The sequence below is a fragment of the Scyliorhinus canicula genome, chromosome 12, assembly GCF_902713615.1.
Source record: "Scyliorhinus canicula chromosome 12, sScyCan1.1, whole genome shotgun sequence".
Classification (NCBI taxonomy): domain Eukaryota; kingdom Metazoa; phylum Chordata; class Chondrichthyes; order Carcharhiniformes; family Scyliorhinidae; genus Scyliorhinus; species Scyliorhinus canicula.
In genome coordinates, this window is record NC_052157.1 from 153,748,484 (window position 1) to 153,773,742 (window position 25,259).

The 25,259-nt window shown below is 51.3% G+C and overlaps 1 pseudogene; it reads right to left on the bottom strand.

The window, feature by feature from the left end:
* Positions 1 to 2,027: 2,027 nt before the first annotated feature.
* Positions 2,028 to 25,259, bottom strand: part of LOC119975082 — a 69,309-nt pseudogene continuing 46,077 nt past the window's right edge.

Here is a 25,259-nt window from a genome sequence, read left to right on the forward strand (position 1 = left end):
CTCAGTGTTTCCTCCACATGGTGTTCACCATGGAGAAATCCTGATTCATTCTCTGAGATGGGATAGTAGATAGTAATCAGCGGGAGGTCCCGTTGCCCATAGTTTTTTTTTTAAATGTTTTTTTATTGAGTTTTCATATTTTATATATGACAAATTACAAGTTATTAGAGAGAGAGAAAAAAAAAAAAGGAAAACACAAAAATTTAACATGAATATCTACAGGTAAGCATCTTCATAACAATAATTGTGGCCGCCCCCTTTAGCCAGCATACATATTTTACATTCCCCAATATGGCCGAGGCACATGTTTATAGGCATTTATTTATAGTTTGGTTTTGGGCCTTGGTTTGCCATCAAACCCCCATACCGAGCCCGTAGCCCCCCCCCCCCCCCCCCCCCCTCCCTCCCCCCGGCTACCTTCCCCCGATTCCCGTCCATTTTCCCCTGGTTCTTGGCCACCCGACTATTCTTCCTCCTGTACGTTGGCCACAAACAGGTCCTGGAACAGTTGCATGAATGGCTCCCACGTTCTGTGGAAGCCGTCGTCCGACCCTCGGATGGCGAATTTGATTTTCTCCATTTGGAGAGATTCCGAGAGGTCGGACAGCCAGTCTGCAGCTCTGGGTGGTGCTGCTGACCGCCAGCCAAACAGGATTCTACGGCGGGCAATCAGGGAGGCAAAGGCAAGGGCGTCCGCCCTCCTCCCCAGGAATAGACCTGGCTGGTCTGAAACCCCGAAGACCGCCACTATCGGGAATGGCTCCACCCTCACCCCCACCACTTTGGACATAGCCTCGAAGAAGGCTGTCCAGTACTCCACAAGTAGTTGACGTGAAATGATAAGACTGCTTGGGGTCTGGCATGCTGCTCATGGTCAGGATTGTACGTACCCTACTGCCTGCACTCCAGCAGGGGCAGCAGGGTAGCATGGTGGTTAGCATAAATGCTTCACAGCTCCAGGGTCCCAGGTTCGATTCCCGGCTGGGTCACTGTCTGTGTGGAGTCTGCACGTCCTCCCCCTGTGTGCGTGGGTTTCCTCCGGGTGCTCCGGTTTCCTCCCACAGTCCAAAGATGTGCGGGTTAGGTGGATTGGCCATGCTAAATTGCCCGTAGTGTCCTAATAAATGTAAGGTTAAGGGGGGGTTGTTGGGTTACGGGTATAGGGTGGATACGTGGGTTTGAGTAGGGTGATCATGGCTCGGCACAACATTGAGGGCCGAAGGGCCTGTTCTGTGCTGTACTGTTCTATGTTCTATGCACTCCCGCCGAAGCAAACGGCAAGATAAATAGACCACCGCAACTGACATGTACGGGGATTGGGGGGGGGGGGTGTGGTGGGGGTGAGGGGGGGGGGGGGCGCAGGACAAAATATATTCAGGGACTGTGATGGAAGAGGTGGGACATTGGATCAATAAGGCCATTGCTATCTGATCTAAAACGTCCACTTACAAGATAATACATAGTAAGAAGTCTTACAACACCAGGTTAAAGTCCAACAGGTTTGTTTCAAACACGAGCTTTCGGAGCACGGCTCCTTCTTCAGGTGAATTCACCTGAAGAAGGAGCCGTGCTCCGAAAGCTCGTGTTTGAAACAAACCTGTTGGACTTTAACCTGGTGTTGTAAGACTTCTTACTGTGCTCACCCCAGTCCAACGCCGGCATCTCCACATCAAAGATAATACATGGCTTAGAAAGGGTGGACGCAAAGAAACTGTTTCCGTTAGGCGAGGAGACGAGGACCCGTGGGCACAGCCTTAGAATTAGAGGGGGTAAATTTAGAACAGAAATGCGGAGACATTTCTTCAGCCAGAGAGTGGTGGACCTGTGGAATTCATTGCCGCGGAGTGCAGTGGAGGCCGGGACGCTAAATGGCTTCAAGGCAGAGATAGATAAATTCTTGATGTCGCGAGGAATTAAGGGCTACGGGGAGAATGCTGGTAGGTGGAGTTGAAATGCCCATCAGCCATGATTGAATGGCGGAGTGGACTCGATGGGCCGAATGGCCTTACTTCCCCTCCTATGTTTTATGGTCTTATGGTCCACCCTCTGGGCATGAGACTGGAGAATTTCACAATTGGACTCTGACTACGAAAATGACGTTTTCAAGTCCAAATCAACAGAGATGGCAAAAGCACACCAGGCATTTGGAAATCGGTTCATAACTGATCATTGCTAATAATTCTTTTTTTATTATCTATTTTGACAGTCGGTTCAAATTCATCAGTCGCAACAGGCTGTGTGTGAACATTTCCCTCCGTTGCCCTTTTCCTATTCGTGCTGTCGACAATAATCTGGCTTTGTCTCTGCAACGTTCACTGGGACCTACGGGGCCTTTTCAAGGCTAAAGTGTGTCGCCAGTCCAATTGCCAGGATGAGTGGTCCTGTAAGGAAGGCCAGGCCACGACGAATGATCAGTTGTTTTGTGGTCAAAACTTCTCCAACCGTGGTGACTCTGGTGCCCAGAATGGAAGATGTATCTGTCACCTGGCCATTGTTTACCAATTCACAACCATTGGGAATGGGATTCGCTGCACTCTTTCCTGCGTCCACGCCTGTGAAGGAAAGTCACATTGAAGTTATAAGTGTATGATGGCACCAGTTGACCAATTGTGCTCGTCATCTGATCAATGATATTCTCCATGATCATCCGGTATTGATGTATATACACTGGATTAGTTCTGTCAAAAGCCAACTTAACTCGTGGACTCCTGCCTTTGAATTACTGCAGGAAAGGTCTCCTCCAATCTTTGCCTTCACAGAGTTGGCTGCGTGGCCTTTCCAAGAGATTTAAGGGGGCCACCTCAACACAACTCTTCAGAGGAGATTAACCTGTACCATATACATTGCCCCATTTTACATTTCCACTCATTTCAATTGAATTATGGGCTTGATTTGGCGACCACGTTGCGCCCAGCGCAGATCCGGGCCTGCTGGGTGAATAGCGGGAGACGGCAAATACAAGCTGCGCGCGGGCGCGAACCATTTTTCGATTCACCTGGCCCACTCCCGATGGTGAGTTCCGGATCTGACCCCGAAATGGCGAGAATATCATTAACCCTCGTTTGCGTTCATTTCAATCTCGCTAACGAGATTGAAGTCGAACGCAGCGGCCTCCTGGGAATTGTCAGGCTCCCCAACGGGAAGTCACGCGGGTGTCGTTTGGTGCAACTTCTCAAAAACGTGAGGCTGTCGTGATGGCCGCTGAGGGGCAGTGAGGAGGTGAATCGCCATTTCTATTTACCGGCATGCAGTTCAAGGGCACCGGGGTGGGGGGGGGGGGGGGGGGGGGGGGGGGGCTGGGGGGGGGGGGGGGGGCGTGGTTTCAGGGGGGTTGGGTTTGGTCGGGGGGGGGGGGGGGTGGGTCGCCCCAGGGCCAGGGGAGTGAGGGATGCTCAGTATGCCCGGGCATCAAACTCAATCAACTTCGACCTAGAGCAGGCCCACCAAAATGCCCATGCTGCAGGATTTGCGACCATCACCGGAATGCTCAAGGTCCAGGGGGCGACCGATGGCAACGAATTTCGCCTTGCGAGGACCTGGACATCAGGGAGTGCCCTATATTAACAGGAAGGGGTGCCTGAATGTTCAGATCGTGTGTGACCACCGCCTCAGAATCATGCACCTGTGTGCCCGACACCCTGGTAGCATCCATGACAGCTACATCCTGGGGCACTCGGAGATCACCAGTGCCTTCGAGAAACACCCCAGATTGACGGCTTGGTTGGTGGGGAACAAGGGATGCCCGTTGAGGTCATGGCTCATGACGCTGATGCGAAGGCCTGAGACCGAGGTGTGGGACCCGATACAATGAGGCCTGCGTTGCTACTGGTTTTGTCACTGAGCAGTGCAACGGCTGCTCAAGATGTGGTTCTGATGCCTTGATCACTCTGGCAATGCCCTGCAGTTCACCCTCTGACCCTGCTGCTGGTCCTTCCACCCCCCACCTCGGGGAGACGCAGTGTCGCGCCTCTCATCAATGGTGTTGAGAAGCCAAGCCAGGTTGACATCCCTCAAGCGAGGAGCAGCACTGCTCTCTGGCATGCTGGGGTGTTGACTGGGAGTGAGTGATGAGGGAGCGTTTAAAAGCAGCTGCCCCTTGTTAGCAGCGAGCAGCTGAGGTGCGGGTTGGGCAGATCATACAGTGAGGCTGCCAGTAACGGCGAGATTCTCGTGGGGGCTCATTTTTGGCATGAAATGCCGTTGAATACAGGCCCCAGTCTTGCCAATGTGGTGGTCAACCAACACCTCACCAAACGCGCCCAAAAGTGGATTTAAGCTTTTGTCCGTGGAATCGCGCCGTACAATTGAATGGAAATATACCAAAGTTTCTTACTCCACTCCTTAAGTGGAACGATGGGTGGCACGATACCACAGTGGTTAGCACTATTGCTTCACAGTGCCAGGGTCCCAGATTCGATTCATGGCTTGGGTCACTGTCTGTGCGGAGTCCGCACGTTCTCCCCGTGTCTGTGTGGGTTTCCTCCGGGTGCTCCGGTTTCCTCCCACAGATCCCGAAAGACGTGCGATTAGGTCATTTGGTCATTCTGAATTCCCCCTGTGTGTACCCGAACAGGCGCCGGAATGTGGCGACTAGGGGCTTTTCACAGTAACTTCATTGCAGTGTTAATGTAAACCTACTTGTGACAATAATAAAGATAACTTTATTATTATTCAAAGTCAGCACAACTTTCTCTTTTACCTGTTGACAGATATTGGGTTTGACCAGCCGAGGTTCCGGTTGAGGTGTCCACATCTCTCATCATGCCTGCGTTAACCAGAGCCTTAAACAAAACCCAAAGAACATCATTAAAGTCGTGGAGGGGCACAACCAACACTTTCTGTACAAAACAATCTCTAATCCAACCTTTAATGCATTTTTTAAAGGGGGCAATTGCAGACTTTTAAAGTGATGATCCTAGTCATCCAGGTTGGAATTTACAAATTGACAAGGTCCTTATTTTTGTCATGACTAACAGCCTCTCCATTGTGGCAAAAAACCTGGAAATGGCTGAATTATTAAAGTCCCACCTCAAACCCAGAATTTCCCATTCTCGCTGGCAGAACATAGAACATAGAACATAGAACAGTACAGCACAGAACAGGCCCTTCGGCCCTCGATGTTGTGCCGAACAATGATCACCCTACTCAAACCCACGTAACCCGTATACCCGTAACCCAACAATCCCCCCATTAACCTTACACTATGGGCAATTTAGCATGGCCAATCCACCTAACCCGCACATCTTTGGACTGTGGGAGGAAACCGGAGCACCCGGAGGAAACCCACGCACACACGGGGAGGACGTGCAGACTCCACACAGACAGTGACCCAGCCGGGAATCGAACCTGGGACCCTGGAGCTGTGAAGCATTGATGCTAACCACCATGCTACCGTGAGACCCGCTGGAGTCAAGCCTGAGTTTGTGCCTGCACGAATGGCAGAGGTAGCCAGTGGCAGAGGCACCCTTCAGGATTGTTAGAATCAAACACACTTATTGGAACTGTGCAGCTGTCAAGGAACTGTCAAGTTGTTTATGAACCATGAGGCCACCAAGGCACTGTCCATCTGCCCAGCACGTGTTAAAGCTTTTCAGGAAGTGTCCAAGGGTACCAGGTGAGTTGTTTCAGGGATGTTTCTGAGAGAGCTGGGCAAATGTGATTAGATCTTGAATGAAGAAGAATCTCTCTCACTTTCTCTCTGCTGAAATAAAGGATTGCTTTATTGTGCTAAAGCCAGTGAGTGCCGGGCACATCTTTACTATCTAGTTGAAATTATCTTCAATCTCCAAAGCCCAGGGGTTGTAACACAGTGGAGCAATTGTTAAGAAAGCCAGTTCCAGAACTCGAAAGGACAGCTAATTCAGGAAACTAGAGAAATGAAGAAGAGTTTCCAGGAAGCCTGAAGTTAAAGGAACAGAGGAAATGGGGTCTAGAACAAGATACTGTTTAGTGAAGGCAGACAGCTGAAAAGTTGTTGGCTAGTCAGAAGCCAGAGAGTTATCTGATGTGGTTCTAAATTTTGTAAGCCTTACTACAATTTGTGGGACGCTAATTGAAATAATTGTGGCTCAATCTTTTGTTTGAAAATATCTTTATTCGGTTTTTAACATTTTATACTGAGAACAAAACAACCCCCAATGAAAAAAATGCGAAAAGAACCCCCTCTATTCACCAACCCCTAGACAACTGGAAGAAAAACCCAACCATCTCAACCCCCCTCCCAAACAATCCCTCACTTAATAGTTGACGGTAACCAACTCTTTAAAGTGAAGAATAAGTTGACAACATTTCTTATGGAACCCCTTAATCTCCCCTCTCAAGGTGAACTTCCCCTTCTCAAGATACAGGAACTCCATTTGGTTCCTCAGCCACACTGAGGCACAGGACAGAGAAGCTGACCTCCACCCCAACAGGACCCTCAATCAGCGAGGTGAAACTAAAACATCCGCCCCCCCCGCCTGCAGCTAGGACAGGTCTGACACCCCAAATACGGCCGCCAGGGGACTAGGCTGACATGGTGCTGAAAAAAGACCTCCAAAATTTCTCCAACTTTGAGCAGGACCAGAACATGGTTGGCTGGACCTCTTCCAAATCACTCGCAAGTGTCCTCCATCCCCTCAAACAACTGGTTCACCCTTGACCTCGTCAGGTGCGTCCTGTGCACCGCCTTCAACGGTATGGGCTCCAGTCTCACACACAAAGTCGAGCCATTCACTCTCCGCAACACCCCACACCACAATCCCTCCTCCAGTGCCACCCCAACTCCTCCTCCCACTTGGCCTTAAGCCCCTCCAACGACACCGTATACTTCTCCAGAATCCTCTCACGGAGATGATCCTCCCTCCAACCCCATCACTGACAGCAACCCCTCCAACAACGACGAGGGAGGTGTCACTGGAAACATCGGGAAAACCTTCCGGGCAAATTCCCGCACCTGCATATACCTAAAGACATCCTCCCGTGGATTCCCAAACTTCTCTGTCAACTCCTCCAAGCTCACAAACCGTCCTTCCAAGAAGGTTAAATCTTGGAATATGTGTAAAAGCATTCAAGACGAAAAAATGTCAAAAGGCGAGTAGGAAAACCTGGAGGCGGATCCAAATTAAAACAATGGAGAGGAAGCTTTGCTTGAATGAATAGTTGGGAAACCTGGATCTGGATTCTTGATGGAAACAGCGGATGGGAAACGTTGTTTGAAAGAAGGTTTTAAAGCGTGTTCTTTTTGTGAGTGGAATTTGGAAACACTCATGCGACAATCATCTGTGGGGAATTTGAAAATAAATTCACCGAAGATCGACTGAGTGGCATTGGCCATTTGATTTCAGAGTGGGGTGGTATCCGTGCAATTGGTATACATTTGGGAAGATAAGGGGAGGTAAAGGAATATTGTATTATAATAAAGTTTTTCAAGGCAGCACGGTGACGCAGTGATTAGCACTGCTGCCTCACGGCGCCGAGGTCCCAGGTTCGATCCCGGCTCTGAGTCACTGTTTGTGTGGAGTTTGCACATTCTCCCCGTGCCTGCGTGGGTTTCGCCCCCACAATCCAAAGGTGTGCAGGGTAGGTGGATTGGCCATGCTAAATTGCCCCTTATTTGGAAAAATTAATTGGGTACTCTAAATTTAAAAATAAAAAATAATAAAACTTTTCAGGGTGAATAAATTTTTTTTCTTGTTGTTTTCTAGTGACTCTGTTTCTCCACGTCTTCTGACCAGATAGAAAATATAATGACCGGGATCTTCCGAGTCTCCAATCGTGCGCGGCACGGGGGTGGTGAATGGACGTCAGACCCGCGATCGGGTATTTTTATGTCTATTTAAACGCAGTGCCGGAGCACAGAGGCAGTCCTTGTATTCAACCTACCTCTACAGCTAACAACCTCCACATTAGCTCAGGGGACATCCGCACCAATTATTATTTGAGCCCGTCACAACTCTCTTCAACCAGCACGGTAGCATTGTAGGGCAGCACGGTAGATTTGTGGATAGCACAATCGCTTCACAGCTCCAGGGTCCCAGGTTCGATTCTGGCTTGGGTCACTGTCTATGCGGAGTCTGCACATCCTCCCCGTGTGTGCGTGGGTTTCCTCCGGGTACTCCGGTTTCCTCCCACAGTCCAAAGATGTGCAGGTTAGGTGGATTGGCCATGATAAATTGCCCTTAGTGTCCCTTAGTGTTGGGTGGGGTTACTGGGTTATGGGTATAGGGTGGAGGTGTTAACCTTGGGTAGGGTGCTCTTTCCAGGAGCCGGTGCAGACTCGATGGGCCGAATGGCCTCCTTCTGCACTGTAAATTCTATCTATAACCAAACTCCGACCTGCAGATTGTCACCTCACCCTGGGCTGGTGTGTGGCCAATTCCAACCCCACCTGACCTGAGGTTGCAGTATAAGTGACATTTTATTTTATTTAAAAAACCCAAGGTCCTTGGTTGCGCCCAATGATCTACAGCCACCAGGTTTGTAACTTTACAACACAGGTAACCTTTTATAATGCACAGTATTATAATAAAACGGACCGAAAATGTAACTATCTGCTACACCCTTCTAACAACCCCCCCCCCCCCCCCCTACACACACACACACACACGCACACACAGACAAACAACACAGAAGGGAAAGAAAATATTAATAAAAATAAAAGGATAAGGCTGCACTGGGGCGACTTCCAGTCAATGTCTTTCTGACGTTCAAGCTTTTGTTTTAGTACTTCTTCCTTCTAGGCTTGAGATGGTTTTCTCTGGCATGGTTGTCTACTTTCTCTGCCTACCCAGCTTCTTTTCAGGTTTATAGCAAAGGGTGTGCCAGCGCTCACTGCTTTCAGAACAATAAAGCAGTTTGATCACTTCAGCAAGCAGGAGAGAGAGAAAGAAAGAGAAAGTGAGAGTGCCTTTCACTGTGTGCAGTTCTGGTCGCCTCATTTAGGAAGGATGTGGAAGCTTTGGAAAAGGTGCAAAGGAGATTTACCAGGATGTTGCCTGGAATGGAGAGTAGGTCATACGAGGAAAGGTTGAGGGTGCTAGGCCTTTTCTCATTAGAACGGAGAAGGATGAGGGGCGACTTGATAGAGGTTTATAAGATGATCAGGGGAATAGATAGAGTAGACAGTCAGAGACTTTTTCCCCGGGTGGAACACACCATTACAAGGGGACATAAATTTAAGATAAATGGTGGAAGATATAGAGGGGATGTCAGAGGTAGGTTCTTTACCCAGAGAGTAGTGGGGGCATGGAATGCACTGCCTGTGGAAGTAGTTGAGTCGGAAACGTTAGGGACCTTCAAGCGGCTATTGGATAGGTACATGGATTAGGGTAGAATAATGGAGTGTAGATTAACTTCTTCTTAAGGGCAGCACAGTAGCATTGTGGATAGCACAATTGCTTCACAGCTCCAGTCCCAAGTTCGATTTTGATTTGGGTCACTGTCTGTGTGGAGTCTGCACATCCTCCCCGTGTGTGCGTGGGTTTCCTCCGGGTACTCCGGTTTCCTCCCACAGTCCAAAGGTGTGCAGGTTAGGTGGATTGGCCATGAAAAATTGCCCTTAGTGTCCAAAATTCTATGATTAACCTAGGACAAAAGTTCGGCACAACATCGTGGGCCGAAGGGCCTGTTCTGTGCTGCATTTCTCTATTTTCCCCATTTTTCCAAAGTTTAAATGCTTCTGCCCAGTTCTCTCAAAAAGCATCATACAGGAACCAATCACTGACTGTTGCCAGGCAGAACACGGTCCCTGGCCAACCCACTGGTTGCCAGTTAAGCAATCAAACGGGCTCCCTCCCAAACTGGTTCCTGCGGTCCACTCGATGCCAGGTCTGGCTTCTACTCTCCAAAATACAAAACCTGGGAACACAGTGTCCTGGCAAGCAGGCTGCTTCAACCTTGAGTCTCCTGCTCAAAGGCTCATCCCGATTATGGGCCCACAGACCAGAAAATTGAAATAAAAGAACACCTATGGGAACAAAGGAAATAAACAGGAAGGATTCTTACAAGATGGACATTTTAAAAGGTCGGACTTGCGGAGGTGTGAAATTTCCCGATTGTTCACACGCAAGCCAGGAACACAAAGCCGGGCCCGAGAGACTCTCTGACCGTTTGTTCTGCCAACTGGACAGAGTGCCTGGCATGAGGAGACAAATTGGGAGGGGGGAGGGGGGAGGGGAATAAAACATTGATGTAATAAATAATATTTCTCATCTGTTCTTACCTCATCAGTTGCTTTATTCCAGTCGATTCTGTAAATCACTGTCAGAAAAAAAACTGCTTGTACCACCACGCAAATGAGCATCCCCGTCCAGAGTCCTGCAAAATAATAACGGTACGGTCAGAACCGAGACAAGGATGTCGAGTTTTCCTTCCTCCTTTATTCCTCTGTGGAATATCTCATCTTTATCAGATAGCTGATATCAGAATGCATGGAGCTACTTGTCCCCGTTTGACCCAGCACCCCTCGATTTTGGACGTGGAGAATTCAGCGAGCGATGCCACTCCTGATTACTAACGAATGATCTATGTTTGAAATGTGCCTGCATGGAATTTGGATGATACCCCTGGCCAGGCCTGTCAAAATTCCAGTGAGCGGGATTCTTCCGACCCCCGCCGGGTCGGAGAATCGGCGAGAGGGGGGGGCGACAGCGTGAATCTCGCCCCCGCCGGCTGCCGAATTCTCCGGCCCCTGAGATTTGACGGGGGCGGGGATCGCGCTGCGCCGGTCGGCGGACTCCCCCCCGGCGATTCGCCGACCCGTGATGGGCCGAAGTCCTGCTCGCTCTATGCAGGTCCCGCCGGTGTAAATTGGACTAGGTCCCTTACCGTCGGGACCTGGCAGCATGGGCGGGCTCCGGGGTCCTGGGGGAGGGGGGGGCGCGGGGCAATCTGGCCCCGGGGGGGGGGATGCCCCCATCATGGCCTGGTCCGCGATCGGGGCCCACCGATCCGCTGGCGGGCCTGTGCCGTGGGGGCACTCTTTTCCTACGCACTGGCCGTGTAGGCTTCCGCGATGGCCGATGCAAAGGTGAATCCCCCTGCACATGCACGGGGATGACGTCAGCAGCCGCTGATGCTCCCGCGCATGTGAGGACCCGTGCCGGCCGGCGGAGTCCCTTCGGCCCCGGCTGGCGCCGTGCCAAAGGCCCTCCACGCCGGCCGGCGGGGCACACACCACTCCGGCGCTGGCCTAGCCCCTGAAGGTGCGGAGGATTCCGCACATTTGGGGCGGCCTGACGCCGGAGTAGTTCATGCCACTCCGTCCCGCCGGGACCCCCCGCCCCCACCGGGTACGGGTGTCTCTGGTTTACAGACAAAATATGGTTACGGGAGGAAGGTTACCCTGTCTAATGGTACAGAGTGAGTGATGGTAGGCATTGGCCCCAAAATTACACAGGGACTGGCTAGACGCACGTGGAACTTCAGAATTTACACCTAGTTACACTCTCCTGTACTGATCTCAAATTCTCAGGGAGTGAGTGAAGGGGCATCATTTCTGGTAAAGAACAAAGGAGAAGCTGTTTAAATTCCTACCAATGATGCCAAGTTTGGTTTTAAACATCAGTGAGATTCCTATGGGGAGCCCAATTACGTAGATCCCGACCAGGTTACCGATAGCTCCCAGTTTCTGCTTCCCAACTCCTCTTATCACTCCACCGCTTACACCCTGTAGAGTAGACAAATAGAATAGATTGCAGAGGCTCCACAACAACTTGCTTCTACGGGAAGGAAGCAAAACCTCGCGTCTTCACATGTCCTCAGGTAATTCAGAACCCAGGGATTACGGTTTGAACACAGTCACCAGTGTTATGTTGGGAATGTGGTAAATGCATCTTCCTGGCTGCTATAGTTAACGGTAACAAATGCAACCATTTTCCGCCTGAATTTGAAGCCAAACGCACGCACATTGAATGGATGGCCCTCGGAGCGCTATGGATGCGGAGGGACAAATTGTAACTTTCAAGACAAAGGTCGATAGAGTCTTGTGGTATCAAGGGCTATGGAACCAAGATGGGGAAATGGAGATTAGATACAGATCAGTTGTGACCTAAATGAGCAGACTGGAGTGGCTAAATGGTCTTCTCCTCCTGATCCTATGATCCAAATGCATGTGGCTGCTATCTCCATTGCATTGTGATAACAGCAATGGGATGTGACCTTTTCTCCATGTCTCTCCGTTCCACGGTCGTGGGCTCCATGTTCCAAACAGCCCTCGCCCTCGTTAAACAGTTTCAAAAATAACTTAAAATTAAAAATACATCAAACCATTGTGAGATAAAAGACAATTTGGGCAGGGCCGGGGAGAAACTGATTGATTTGATTGATTTAGATTTTTTTGTCACGTGTACCGTGGTACAGTGAAAAGTATTGTTTCATATTGGGCGGCACGGTAGCATTGTGGATAGCACAATTGCTTCAGAGCTCCAGGGTCCCAGGTTCGATTCCCGGCTTGGGTCACTGTCTGTGCGGAGTCTGCACATCCTCCCCGTGTGTGCGTGGGTTTCCTCCGGGTGCTCCGGTTTCCTCCCACAGTCCAAAGATGTGCAGGTTAGGTGGATTGGCCATGATAAATTGCCCTTAGTGTCCAAAATTGCCCTTAGTGTTGGGTGGGGTTACTGGGTTATGGGGATAGGGTGGAGGTGTTGACCTTGGGTAGGGTACTCTTTCCAAGAGCCGGTGCAGATTCGATGGGCCGAATGGCCTCCTTCTGCACTGTAAATTCTATGATTCTATGATATGTGAAAAACATAGAACGTATGATGAATGCATGATGCAAGTATATTGACACGAGGCGGGATTCTCCGTCCCAACAGCCGGCCAATGGGGTCTCCCATTGTGGGCACCCCCATGCCTTTCGGTGAATGTAAGTGCGCTGCCGGCGAAACGGAGAATCTCGCCGATGGAGAATGCAGCCCATCTGGTGAAGCGTATCATTTTTTCTTTAACAAATTTAGTGTACCCAATTCTTTTATTTCCCAATTAAGGGGCAATTTAGCGTGGGCCAATCCACGTACCCCGCACATCTTTTTGGGTTGTGGGGGTGAGACTCACGCAGCCACGGGGAGAATGTGCAAACTCCACATGGACAGTGACCCGGGGCCGGGATCGAACTGGGTCCTCGCCGCCATGAGGTGGCAGTGCTAACCCCTGCGCTACCTTGCTGCCCTCGGGTGAAGCATATCTGATGGATGGCTGCTGTAGGGAAGACTTTATTGAGATGCTAGAACAAAGTTAAAATAGTGGAGTTAACATTATAGAACAGCAGACAACAGAAATGTCACTTGTAGACCTGAGAAAAGATCAAAAATACTGAAATACTCACTGCCATGGAATCAAGCAAATAAAAAGCCGCATTTAATGGAATTACTTGTGAAACTAAATGTGCAATTTCTCTGAAAGATAAAAAGAGGGACATTAGAAAGCTTTCTTACAATCTGAATCCATTTTGTAAGTGCGTATTGGTGATTTTTAGGCTTGTGGAAGAGTTTTTTTTACTAACTTGTCATTTGTAAAGATATAGCCAACCACATTCTTTATTGCGAGAAGTATGCTCGAAATCACTAAAGCGATGCAGACTGTGGAAAAAAAGGAATAAAGCATGAGGGATTCTCATCAAATAATCGACTTGAAGATCTGTAGATTTTTTCAAAGTAAACTGCTTCTGATGACCATCCCTGCTCCCTGCTCCCAAGACATGACCGCCCCACCTTCCTCGCTAACGTTACTGGGTATTAGCTCCCTGTCAGGGTACGGTGCGATGGATTCCATCTCTCCTCACCTCACTCCCGTAACTTGCGCCGGGAATCTTCTTCCCAGTTAATCCTGGCCAGTAAATGTCAATCTGTTTGACTGCGATGGCGGAGTCATCACCGTCGGGCCTGTTCCTATCCTCATTATCCACACCCACATCCTGGACAGCCGTCAGGGGCAGATCCTGTGACCAAACACCCCCCCCCCACCTTGCAAACGCAGATTGTTTAGGCTGGTCGTACGACAGTAACTGGCATCTTAGCTAAATCAGCACAGCTCAAGGGTGGGATTCTCCTACCCCCCGGGGGGTTGGAGAATCGCGCGGGGCCGGCGTCAATCCCGCCCCCTCCATGTCCCGAATTCTCTGCCCCCCAAGATTCGGCGGGGGCGGGCGGGAATCGCGCCGCGCCGGTCGGCGGGCCCCCCCATGGCAATTCTCCGGCCCACGATGGGCCAAAGTCCCGCCGCTGACAGGCCTCTCCCGCCGGCGTGGATCAAACCACCTACCTGACTGGCGGGATTGGCGGCGCGGGCAGGCTCCGGGGTCCTGGGGGGGGGGGGCACGGGCCGATCTGACCCCGGGGGGGGGGTGCCCCCACGGTGGCCAGGCCCGCGATCAGGGCCCACCAATCGGCGGGCGGGCCTGTGCCATGGGGGCACTCTTTTCCTTCTGCCTTCGCCATGGTCTCCACCATGGTGGAGGCAGAAGAGACCCCCTCCACTGCGCATGCGCTGGTATGACGTCAGCAGCTGCTGACGCTCCGGCGCATGCACGTACTTACGCTGGTGGCGCCAAAGGCCGTTCACGCCAGCCAGTGGAGTGGGAACCACTCTGGCGCGGGCCTAGCCCTTCAATGTGAGGGCTTGTCCCCTAAAGGTGCGGAGAATTCCGCACCTTCGGGGGCGGCCCGACGCCCCCCCCCCCCCCTCGCTGGGCAGGGGAGAATCCTGGCATCGGACATGGGATCAACCTATATATATATTTAAGTTATTTCATGGGATTATGGGGTAGGCTGGCATCTTTATTGCCCATCCCTAATTGCCCTTGAGCAGGGGGTGATGAGATGATTTCTTGAATCGTTGCAGTCCATATGGTGTAGGCCACCCACAGCGCTGTTAGGGAGTGGTTTCCAGATCTTGACCAGTGACAGTGAAGGAACGTCGATATATTTCCCTTTCAGGATGGTGTGTGGCTTCGAGGGGACCCACCAGGCGGTGGTGTTCCCTTGTGTCTGCTGCCCTTGTCTTTCGAGAGGTTTGAGGGTTTGGAAGGTGCTGTCAAAGGAGCCTTGGTGAGTTCCCGCAATGCCATCTTGTAGATGGTACACACGGCTGCTTCTGTCCGTCGGTGGTGAAGTGGATGGATGTTGGAGGTGTTGGATGGGGTGCCGATTAAATGGGCTGCTTTGTCCTGGATGGTGTCAAATCCTAGTTTGGTATTCAATCACGTTCCTGACTTGTGCCTTTATGTGGTGGACAGGATTTGGGTAGTCAGGAGGTGAGTTACTCGCAACTAGGCTCTGGCCTGCTCTTGTAGCCACAGTATTTATGTGGCTAGTCCAGTTCAGGTTCTGGACAATGGTAAATCCCCCCCTGATGTTGTTAGTGGGGGATTTAGCAAGGGTAACGCAAGTGAATATAAAGTCGAGATGGCTGGATTCTCTCTGTTGAAGATGGCCATTGCCTGGCACTTGTGCCCAAGTGGAACATTGTCCAGCTATTGCTGCGAACGGACATAGACTGCTTCGGTATCTGAGGAGTCGTGAATGGTGCTGAACATGTGCAGTCATCAGTAAACATCTCACTTCTGACCTTATGATGGAAGGGAGGTCATTATGAAGGCACTGAATATGGTTAGGCTACGACACTACCCTGAGGAACTCCTGCAGTGATGTCCCGGGACTGAGATGATTGATCTCCAACAACCACAACAATCTTCCTTTGTGCCAGGTATGACTCCAGAGATTTTTCCCAATGGTTCCTATTGACACCAGATTTGTTTGGACTACTTGATGCCAAACTTGGTCAAATGTGGCCTTCATGTCAAGGGCAGTCGCTCCCACCTCTCCTGGAGATGAGCTCTTTTGTCCATGTTTGAAACGAGACTGTAACAATATCAGGAGCTAGGTGACCCTGGCAGAACCCATACTGAGTGTCAATGTGAAGGTTATTGCTGAGTAAGTGCTGCTTGATAGCACTGTCGATGATCTCTTTGCTGATAATCGAGAGGAGGCTGATGGGGCAGTAATTGGCTGAGTTAGGTTCGTCCTGCTATTTGTGGCCAATTTGTGGACACACCTGGGTAATTTTCCACATTTCCAGGTAGATGCCAGCGTTGTACAGGCTGTATGGAACAGCTTGGTTAGGGGTGTGGCATGTTCTGGAGCTCAAGTCTCAGTACTGTTGCTGGAATATTGTCAGGGCCCATAGCTTTTGCAGCATCCTGGGCCTTCAGCCGTTTCTTGATATCATGTAGAGTCAATTAACTTGGCTGAAAACTGACATCTGTAATGCTCGGGGCCTCCAGAGGAGGCCGTGAGGAATCATTCATTTCTGGCTGAAGATTGTTACGAAGGCCTCAGCTTTGTCTTTTGTGAAGATGTCCTGGGCTCCACATCGTTGAGGGTGGGGATACTTGTGGAGCCTCCTTCTCTGGTGAGTTGTTCAGTTGTCCACTCCCATTCATGACTGCCTGTGGCAGGACTGCAGAGGTTAGATCTGATCTGTTGGTGGTGGCATCACTTCGCTGCTTTCGATGTTTGTCATGCAAGTGGACAGGTGTGGTAGCTTCACCAGAAGGTTGAGACCTCGGGATGGATTCTCCGTTTCAGCGGTAAGTGCCGGCGTTTTAGGGTGCCAAAATCGGCGCCGAACCCTCACCGATTCCGAGACCGGTGAGGGGCGAGCAGTGGCACCTGGTGAAACTCATGACTGCCACGCCAAAAGCAGTCGGAGAACGCCCGGGTCCATGACCGCATATGCATACGGCGACGACCTGCGGCGGTCGCACCGTACAACATGGTGCCGGCCGAGCGCAGACCCGACCCGTCAAATACGGCCTTACAAGCCACCCCCTGGCCACCTCCACCAGTCCCCCCCCCCCCCCCCCCCCCCCCAGCCCTCGTGGAAGCTCCCCCGGCCAGCGGCACAGATCTCGGCCGAGTGTAGCGGCGCTGGACACAGTCCGCAGCCGCCGCGCCCGGTTCCTGACCACTCAGGCCACACGTCGGGAACTCGGCCCATCGGGGACGGAGCGTCACAGAAGGGCCTTCCGATGACGGGCCAACGCCCTATCAACGGTGTGCGGCACGTGACACGATTATGCCATTTCGGAGGGGGCGGAGACTCGAAAACCGGCATCAAACTGGCAGCGCCCCCGATTTGGGCGTCGGAAGGGATTCTCTGCCCAATCGGCGATTACGATATCGGTATGCGGATTACGATATGCTTGGTGCTGATCCTGGCATGCCCTCCTGTACTCTTCATTGAAGCGGGGTTGATCCCCTGTCTTGGTGGATATGGTAGAGTGGGGGGACATGCTGGGCCATGAGGTTACAGATTGCGGTTGAGTAGAATTCTGTTGCTGCTGACGGTCAACATTGCCTCATGGATGCCCAGTCTTGAGTCTCTAGATCCATTCAAAATCTATCCCATTTAGCACGATGTTAGTGGCACACAAAATGGTGGAGGATATCCTCACAATGACTTGGTCTCCAAAATGACTCCTTACAATACTGTCATGGGCAGATGCATGAGTGATAGGTTGATTGGTGAGGACGAGATCAAGTTGGTTCTTCCCTCATGTTGGTTCCCTCACCACCTGCCGCAGACCTAATGTGGCAGCGATGCCCTTTAGGATCCGGCCAGCTCAGTCTGCGGTGGTGTTACCAAGCCACTCTTGGTGACGGACATTGAAGTCCCCCAGCCAGAGCACATTTGTACCCAAGCCCATCCTCAGTGCTTGCTCCGGCTGGTGTTCAACATGGACGAGTTCTCTATCTAAAATATAAAATAAGGACAGAAAGAGATGGAAATACCTGGGAGGTCTGTGAAGAGTGAAACTGAGGTAATGGGCATGATTTTGCTATGGGGTCCAGATGCCAGGACCAATGGGGATCCCAAATCCACATTTTGTCGGCAAGGTGACTGGCTCCACAATATTCCCAGGTGTTGCCTTCTAATTGGCCTCTTGATGTACCATCAATTTGACTCAAGACGCATTTAGGATCCGAACTGTGGCTTTAATCAGCTAGTTGTTAGCCCGGTGATCGACTACAGAGAATGGCCGACCGCCGGGAACTCTGGGTACTTATACCCCGCCTCGGAGGCGGGGCCTACTTGCCTCTCGACCAATTGGAGAGCAGTCACATGACTAGTCCCAACCAATCGGACGAGAGGCACATGACCAGCCAGAGCCAATGGGAAGCCAGTGCTCTGCACCAATGGCAGTGCTCATATCCATACCACCACACCACTTCCATTCAGAATGAGTAGTGCAATCAGAGGGCCAGCAGTGATGGAGCCTCAGTTGCCCCAACAGGGGAGTAGGCAAGGCTGAGGTAGGGAGGTGACCTTGAAGGTGCCTCAACATGGAGACGGCTTGTCGGGGTTAAACTAGTAATAAACGCATAAAAGAAAGGGATTCGTCTGATAGGTCCTTGGATCAATGGGGAAAACCTTCCAGATGATCCGCACCAAAGCTGTGGGGTGTGGCCTTCCCCACCTGCGGCCATCGATTTTGGAAGATGGAGACAGGACTGACAACAATTAGAGAGGGATCGAATTTCAAAGCAGGTGAAAGGGGGCAGAGAAGATAAAAATGAAAGGGGAGGTCTGTGGGACGGTGGGAGGCAGGAGTGATCAATTGTCCCCTTCCCTTTCCATGGCATGGACATTGCTGAGTGCCCAGTCAGCCAGCTCCAGAGGAATCAGCGTGGCCCAGAAACGTAGCTAGAGCAGTTACATCAACACCTTGCTTACAGGAACTGGACAGAGAGTGGACAGCCAGGTCCTTCAAAGCTTCTGCACTATTTACAAGAGATTCAAATCAGGGCTGTGACAGAATACTCACCATTTACCCGGTATACCCACAACAACTCTCAGCATCATCCAGTACATGATTGCCCCTCTACCATTCGAATCAATCTCCACCCTATTCCCTGTGTCCGCATTGTGACTGTGATGTGTATCATCTACACAGGAGGCTGCTGAGTAAGGTGAGGGCCCATGGTGTTCGAGGTGAGCTACTGGCATGGGTTGAGGATTGGCTGTCTGACAGAAGGCAGAGAGTTGGGATAAAAGGTTCTTTTTCGGAATGGCAGCCGGTGACCAGCGGTGTCCCACAGGGTTCAGTATTGGGGCCGCAGCTGTTCACCATATATATTAATGATCTGGATGAAGGGACTGGGGGCATTCTAGCGAAGTTTGCCGATGATACGAAGTTAGGTGGTCAGGCAGGTAGTGCTGAGGAAGTGGGGAGGCTGCAGAAGGATCTAGACAGTTTGGGAGAGTGGTGCAGGAAATGGCTGATGCAATTCAACGTGAGAAAATGTGAGGTCTTGCACTTTGGAAAAAAGAATCCAAGCATAGACTACTTTCTAAACGGTGAGAAAATTCATAAAGCCAAAGTACAAAGGGATCTGGGAGTGCTAGTCGAGGATTCCCTAAAGGTAAACATGCAGGTTGAATCTGTGATTAAGAAAGCGAATGCAATGTTGTCATTTATCTCAAGAGGGTTGGAATATAAAAGCAGCGATGTGCTACTGAGCCTTTATAAGGCTCTGGTTAGGCCCCATTTGGAGTACTGTGTCCAGTTTTGGGCCCCACATCTCAGGAAGGACATACTGGCACTGGAGCGTGTCCAGCGGAGATTCACACGGATGATCCCTGGAATGGCGGGTCTAACATATGATGAATGGCTGAGGATCCTGGGATTGTATTCATTGGAGTTTAGAAGGTTAAGGGGAGATCTAATAGAAACTTACAAGATAATACATGGCTTAGAAAGGGTGGACGCAAAGAAACTGTTTCCGTTAGGCGAGGAGACGAGGACCCGTGGGCACAGCCTTAGAATTAGAGGGGGTAAATTCAGAACAGAAATGCGGAGACATTTCTTCAGCCAGAGAGTGGTGGGCCTGTGGAATTCATTGCCGCGGAGTGCAGTGGAGGCCGGGACGCTAAATGGCTTCAAGGCAGAGATAGATAAATTCTTGATGTCGCGAGGAATTAAGGGCTACGGGGAGAATGCTGGTAGGTGGAGTTGAAATGCCCATCAGCCATGATTGAATGGCGGAGTGGACTCAATGGGCCGAATGGCCTTACTTCCACTCCTATGCCTTATGGTCTTATCTACAGGATGCAGCAAGCTGCTGAGGTCACATCAACAACATCTCCAGCTCCAGCTGCCTCTGAGAAGGAGAAGAGTGTGAATGTAGAAGAAGCTTCATCATCGCCAAATGGACGTCCAACTCACACACCATCCTGCCTTGACCATATAATCATCATTGCGACATTGTCCCTGGGTCGGAATCCGGGAATTCCCTGTCTATTACCATTGTGAAAGCACCAGCACCATAGGAACAGGAATGAGGGGACCCACCACCAACACCCTCTCAGGGTAACCAGGAAGAGGCAATAAATACAGCATTAGCAAAACCTAAAACAACAGAATGTTTAAAAAACCCGAGTGGGAGTGTAAACATCAGGCTAGGGCAGAATCAGGGTCAGCTGTGATGACTCTTGCAGTCAAATAGCCTGGCAACAATTACTGCCAAGCTCATTCACAAAGAACGTCCAATTGGGAAGGATGTTTACACCCAGGGAGCTGTATCACAATGAGGAGTAAATCCCTTCGGGCGGGATTCTCTGATCCTGGGGCTAAGTGTTGACGCTGTCGTAAACGCTGGAGCATTTGACGACGGTGTCAGCTGGCCCCGAGGATCAGGGATCCTGTGCCGCACAGGGGGCCAGCATGGCACTGGAGCGCCTCACGCAGCTCCAGCTGCCGATAGGGGCGCCAGCACGGCCGGTGCGAGTCCGCGCGTGTGCATGGGTTGCCGTCTCCACGCCGGCCCCAACGCAACATGGCGGAGACCTACAGGGGCCCGGCGCGGAGGAACATAGGCCCCCACCGGAATAGCCCGCTGGCCGATCGGTAGCCCCCGATCGCGGGCCAGGTCACCGTGGCGGCCTCCTTTGTGTTGAATTCTCCCCCCCCCCCCCCAACCAGGCTATCCCCCGCAGCCAGAACGCCGCGGTCCCGCTGGGTAGGACCACACGAGAACAATGCCGGCGGGATTCGGCTGAATCCAGCGGGCACTCGGTCCATCGCGCGGGGAGCATCGCGGGGGGGGGGGTTGTGCTGAGCGGCAATGCGCCGGCGCCATTGGCACCAATTCTCCGGTTGCCGGACAATCGGCGGGCCGGCATCGGAGCGGCGTCGCGGGATTCGTGCCCCCTCCTTCCGCCGATTCTCCGATCTGGCGCTGGGGGGCCAGCACTATTGGAGAGATTGTGAGGGTTCCATTGTTCGAATAACCACAGTTTTAGTCAGTGAGTTTAAACTATTGGACTCACCCATGCAGCACAGAGCAACTTTAGCAGAGCTCATAGCCTGCTCTGGGTCACTGGCACCCAGAGCATTACCCACAAGAACAGTTGTAGCCATACCATACGACAGTGAGACCTGCAGGGGTAGGAACACAAACAGTTACTTGTGCAAGTTATTTTCCAATTTTTCCCTCCATTTAATCTGTTGCTGAAGGTAACTGCCCCATCCAACCAGGTCCTGCTAGAATCGGGCCTGTTGATTCCGGGAGAGGCCACTCCCGGGACCCCCCGATGGGCCGTTACGCCTTGCGAATTCTATGCAGACCCCGCGAGACGTCGTGATCTGGATCCCGCTCACAATGGGCAGGGGTCCAGACTCGAAGAGCGAAGTGAGCTTAAAAGTCCAGTTAAATCTGCTGATGCCGGATCTAACCGGGTATCTACCGCCCTTGCCAAGGAGGACGCCACTTGGCTGGGTGCCATTTAGTACTGGTCCCCACATATGGGGAGCAGGTGGAACGGCACTCAGTTTGGGGGGGGGGGGGGGGGGGGGGGGGGGTAGTTTCCAGGTGGTCGGAAGCCCCCAGGTGGTCGTCCTCTAGATAGGCTGCAGGCCTGGCACTGCCGCCTGGGTGCCTCCATGGCACCACCAGGGTGCCTGAATGGCAGTGCCGAGGGGCTAAGCAGGCATTTTGCCCACACCGGGGATTGGGCCTGCGGGCGCCCTGCCCGTTTGAGGTAGGGTGCCCGCGGAACCCCTTACAAGTAGGGATGTTGGGGGTGAGGGGGAGGGGTCCAGGGGTCGCCTCAGGGTGTTAAGAGATGGGGACGTCCTTTTAAAACGGTGCCCCAATCGCTTCCTGCACTGCTATCTGACGGCACTTTGTTGCTATTTTGACCCCTGGTGGGGAATTTATTCCCATTTGTGTGATAAAATTCTTTTGTCAAACGTGCATTAGTGCTTGTAAGTAAAATGCTTGGAGCAGAAACCTCACACCTACCAGGTACTGTAGCAATTCAATTTGGGAAACGATGGTTTGCGCTCCCAGTTGATTTTGATTAAGTAACCCTGTGAACAGGAAAAGAACAAGTGGTAAAATCAAACCTAATGAGCCAACGTCCGGAAAAAGCATTCTGAGGCGGGTACGAAGTCTGCGGCCCATCAGGAGTTCTGCGGGAGCTACTCCAGTCACCATATGCGGAGTGTGTCATAATATACATCTATGTATATGATGGAGTGCAGACAGGCAGTGATTGACACACATGATGACCAGTAAGCACACAGAACACAGCAGCCAATCACCAGACAGGACACGGCCACTATAAAGCCAGAGGGCACTAGTTTTCCCGCTCTCTCGGGATCCAGCCTCTGAGACAGTCAGGGCTCGTGAGCAGCAACTAGAACAAACACCATGTGGTAGTCAGTTAGTCTGGTCAGGTTAGCCTCAGGTCTCCAGTCAAGTCAGCATAGTGTCAACCCACAGTTAAAGTATGTATCATAGTTAAGTGTTCAATAAAATCGAGTTGCATTTATTCAGGTGTTGGAAGCCTGTCTCTCTCACTGCTGCAGCAAACGCAATCCTCGTAGACCCAGCTTACCCAACACATCAGAGTGGTCCCGTAAGAAAACAAAAAAAAAACAAGCCAGTCGAGTGTCCATGGACCTGGAAGACTGTTTCTTGAGGCCCTGCTTTACTGTCTGCAGTGTGTGCTCCACCAACCCATTGGGAGCGGGTGGTAGGGAGCGGTGTGATTATGCAATATACCGTTCATGTTCATGAAACCCGCAAACTCCTCCCTTGTGAAAGGAGTCCCATTTTCAGAGAGCAGCATCTCGGGGAGGCCATGCGTGCTGAAAGATAAACACATCTTCTCTATGGTTGCGCGGGATGTTGTGCCCGCCATCCTATACACCTCGAGCCACTTCAATTGGGCATCAATCAGTAAGAGGAACGTGGATCCTTGAAAAGGGCTCGGGAAATCCGCATGCAGGCGTGCCCTAGGCCGCCCTTGCTATTCCCAGTATATGCAAGGGTGTGGCTGGCGGATGCTTCTGATGCTCTTGGCAAACGGAGCAGTGTTGGGCCACCTTCACAATGTCGGCGTCGAGGCCTGGCCACCAGACATAACTCCATGCCAACATCTTCATTTCGGTCATGCCTGGATGACCACTGTGGAGGTCCTTTAGTATTAGCTCCTGCCATTTTTCTGGGATGCACGCCCCCCCAAAACAGGATACCATCTTCCACGCTGAATCAGACAGCTTGGAAGAAAATGGAGGGGCCCCTGTAATAGGGGGTCCCCCCTAGAAAAACGAATACAGTCAATGTGAAGAAACAACTTTGTCGTTGCCCATTTGCTTCTGCTTTCACCCTACGCTGCCTTTTAATGGTACAACCTCTTCAGCGTACATCCTAAGGATCACATGTGATGATTTTAAAGGCAGGCGCTTCAGCTTTTGATAATAAATTGTCTCGGCTGTTAGTGATACTACTGCATCCGTATCCACTTCCATTTTAATTTGATGACCTTCAAGATTCGGATATGCTCAAAAAAGTTGCTGATCACCCTGCATTGGCAAGACATCAAGCCTAAGCTCTTGTAGTAGCTCGCTGTCTCTTGACCTTATCCACTATTTGTAGACAAGACGAGATTGCTTAATTGTGTTGTTCTTCTTGCACAATCTTGTTGTAGGAGACGTTTTCTGAGCCCAACACGCCTTGGCAATGTGGCCCCTCTTGCCGTAGTTCTTGCTGCAATGCTATTTACTCCAGTATTCCCCTACCGAGTGTCTAACCTGTGTAAAACGGTGACATGGGACTTCCGGTGACGGCTATGAAGGAGTAAGTCGCACATTTGGTGGCTCCTGCTCGGGTCGGACTTTTGAACCTTTCCCCCGATTTTCTACCAGACTTGAACTGTAAAACTGGTGACGGAGGCAATTGTGTCCTGAACTCCCACATCGATGCATGGAGAGAAGGACTAGAAGTGTTCGTAAAGGCAGAAACAGAAAGACAGAGAAGGCTTGGGCTGAAGCTGCAGCGGGAGACAGCATGGCGGAGACAGCATGGCGGAGGACCGGACCTCTGGATTGTCGGCCCAGCAGTCAATGGAACAGCTGATGCAAGTTATTCAGGAAGGCTTTGCTAAGCAGAAACGGGACAGCTTGGACCTGATTAAAGAAGCAATTTCGCGGCTGGAGCTTAGATTGGATGCCCAAGATCGGGAGATCCAGAAGGTAGAGAAGACGCTGGCTGAGCAGGAGGAACATCAAACTGCGGTGGAGCTGGAGATGCTGAGAGACCAGCAGAAGAAGCTCCTGGAGAAGGTAGAGGACCTAGAGAATAGGTCCCGCCAGCAGAACTTGAGAATCGTTGGGCTCCCGGAGGGGTCCGAAGGAGCGGACGCTGGGGCATACATCGCAGACATGTTCGAGAAGCTGCTGGGGGATGGGGCATTCTCCCAGTCCTTGGAGGTGGACAGGGCTCACAGAGCGCTCGTGAGGAAGCCGGGAATGGGAGACCCCCCCCCCGAGGGCATTGATGGTGAGATTCCACAGGTACTTGGATAAGGAGCGTATTCTACAGTGGGCCAAGCAGACACGGAGCTGGAAATGGGACAATAGTATCCTGCGGGTTTACCAAGACCTGAGTGTGGAGGTGGCCAGGAGAAGAGCGGGCTTCAACCAGATTAGGTTGACCCTTTTTAAGACAAAGGTGACGTTCGGACTGTTGTATCTGGCCCGTCTCTGGGTCACGCACGAGGAACAGCACTTTGATTTTGAGTCGCCTGAGGACGCGCTGGACTTTGTGGAAAGGAAAGGACTGGTGGTGGACTGAAGACTTTTGAACTTTGCTGCAGCGTTCGTGATTTTTTTTCCTTTTGTTTCTCTATTCTTTAAAAAAAAGTTTCTCGTTTTTCGTTTAGTGGATGCTGTTTATATTGATTGATTTTGTGGAAGCCTTCTGTGTTGATTTGGG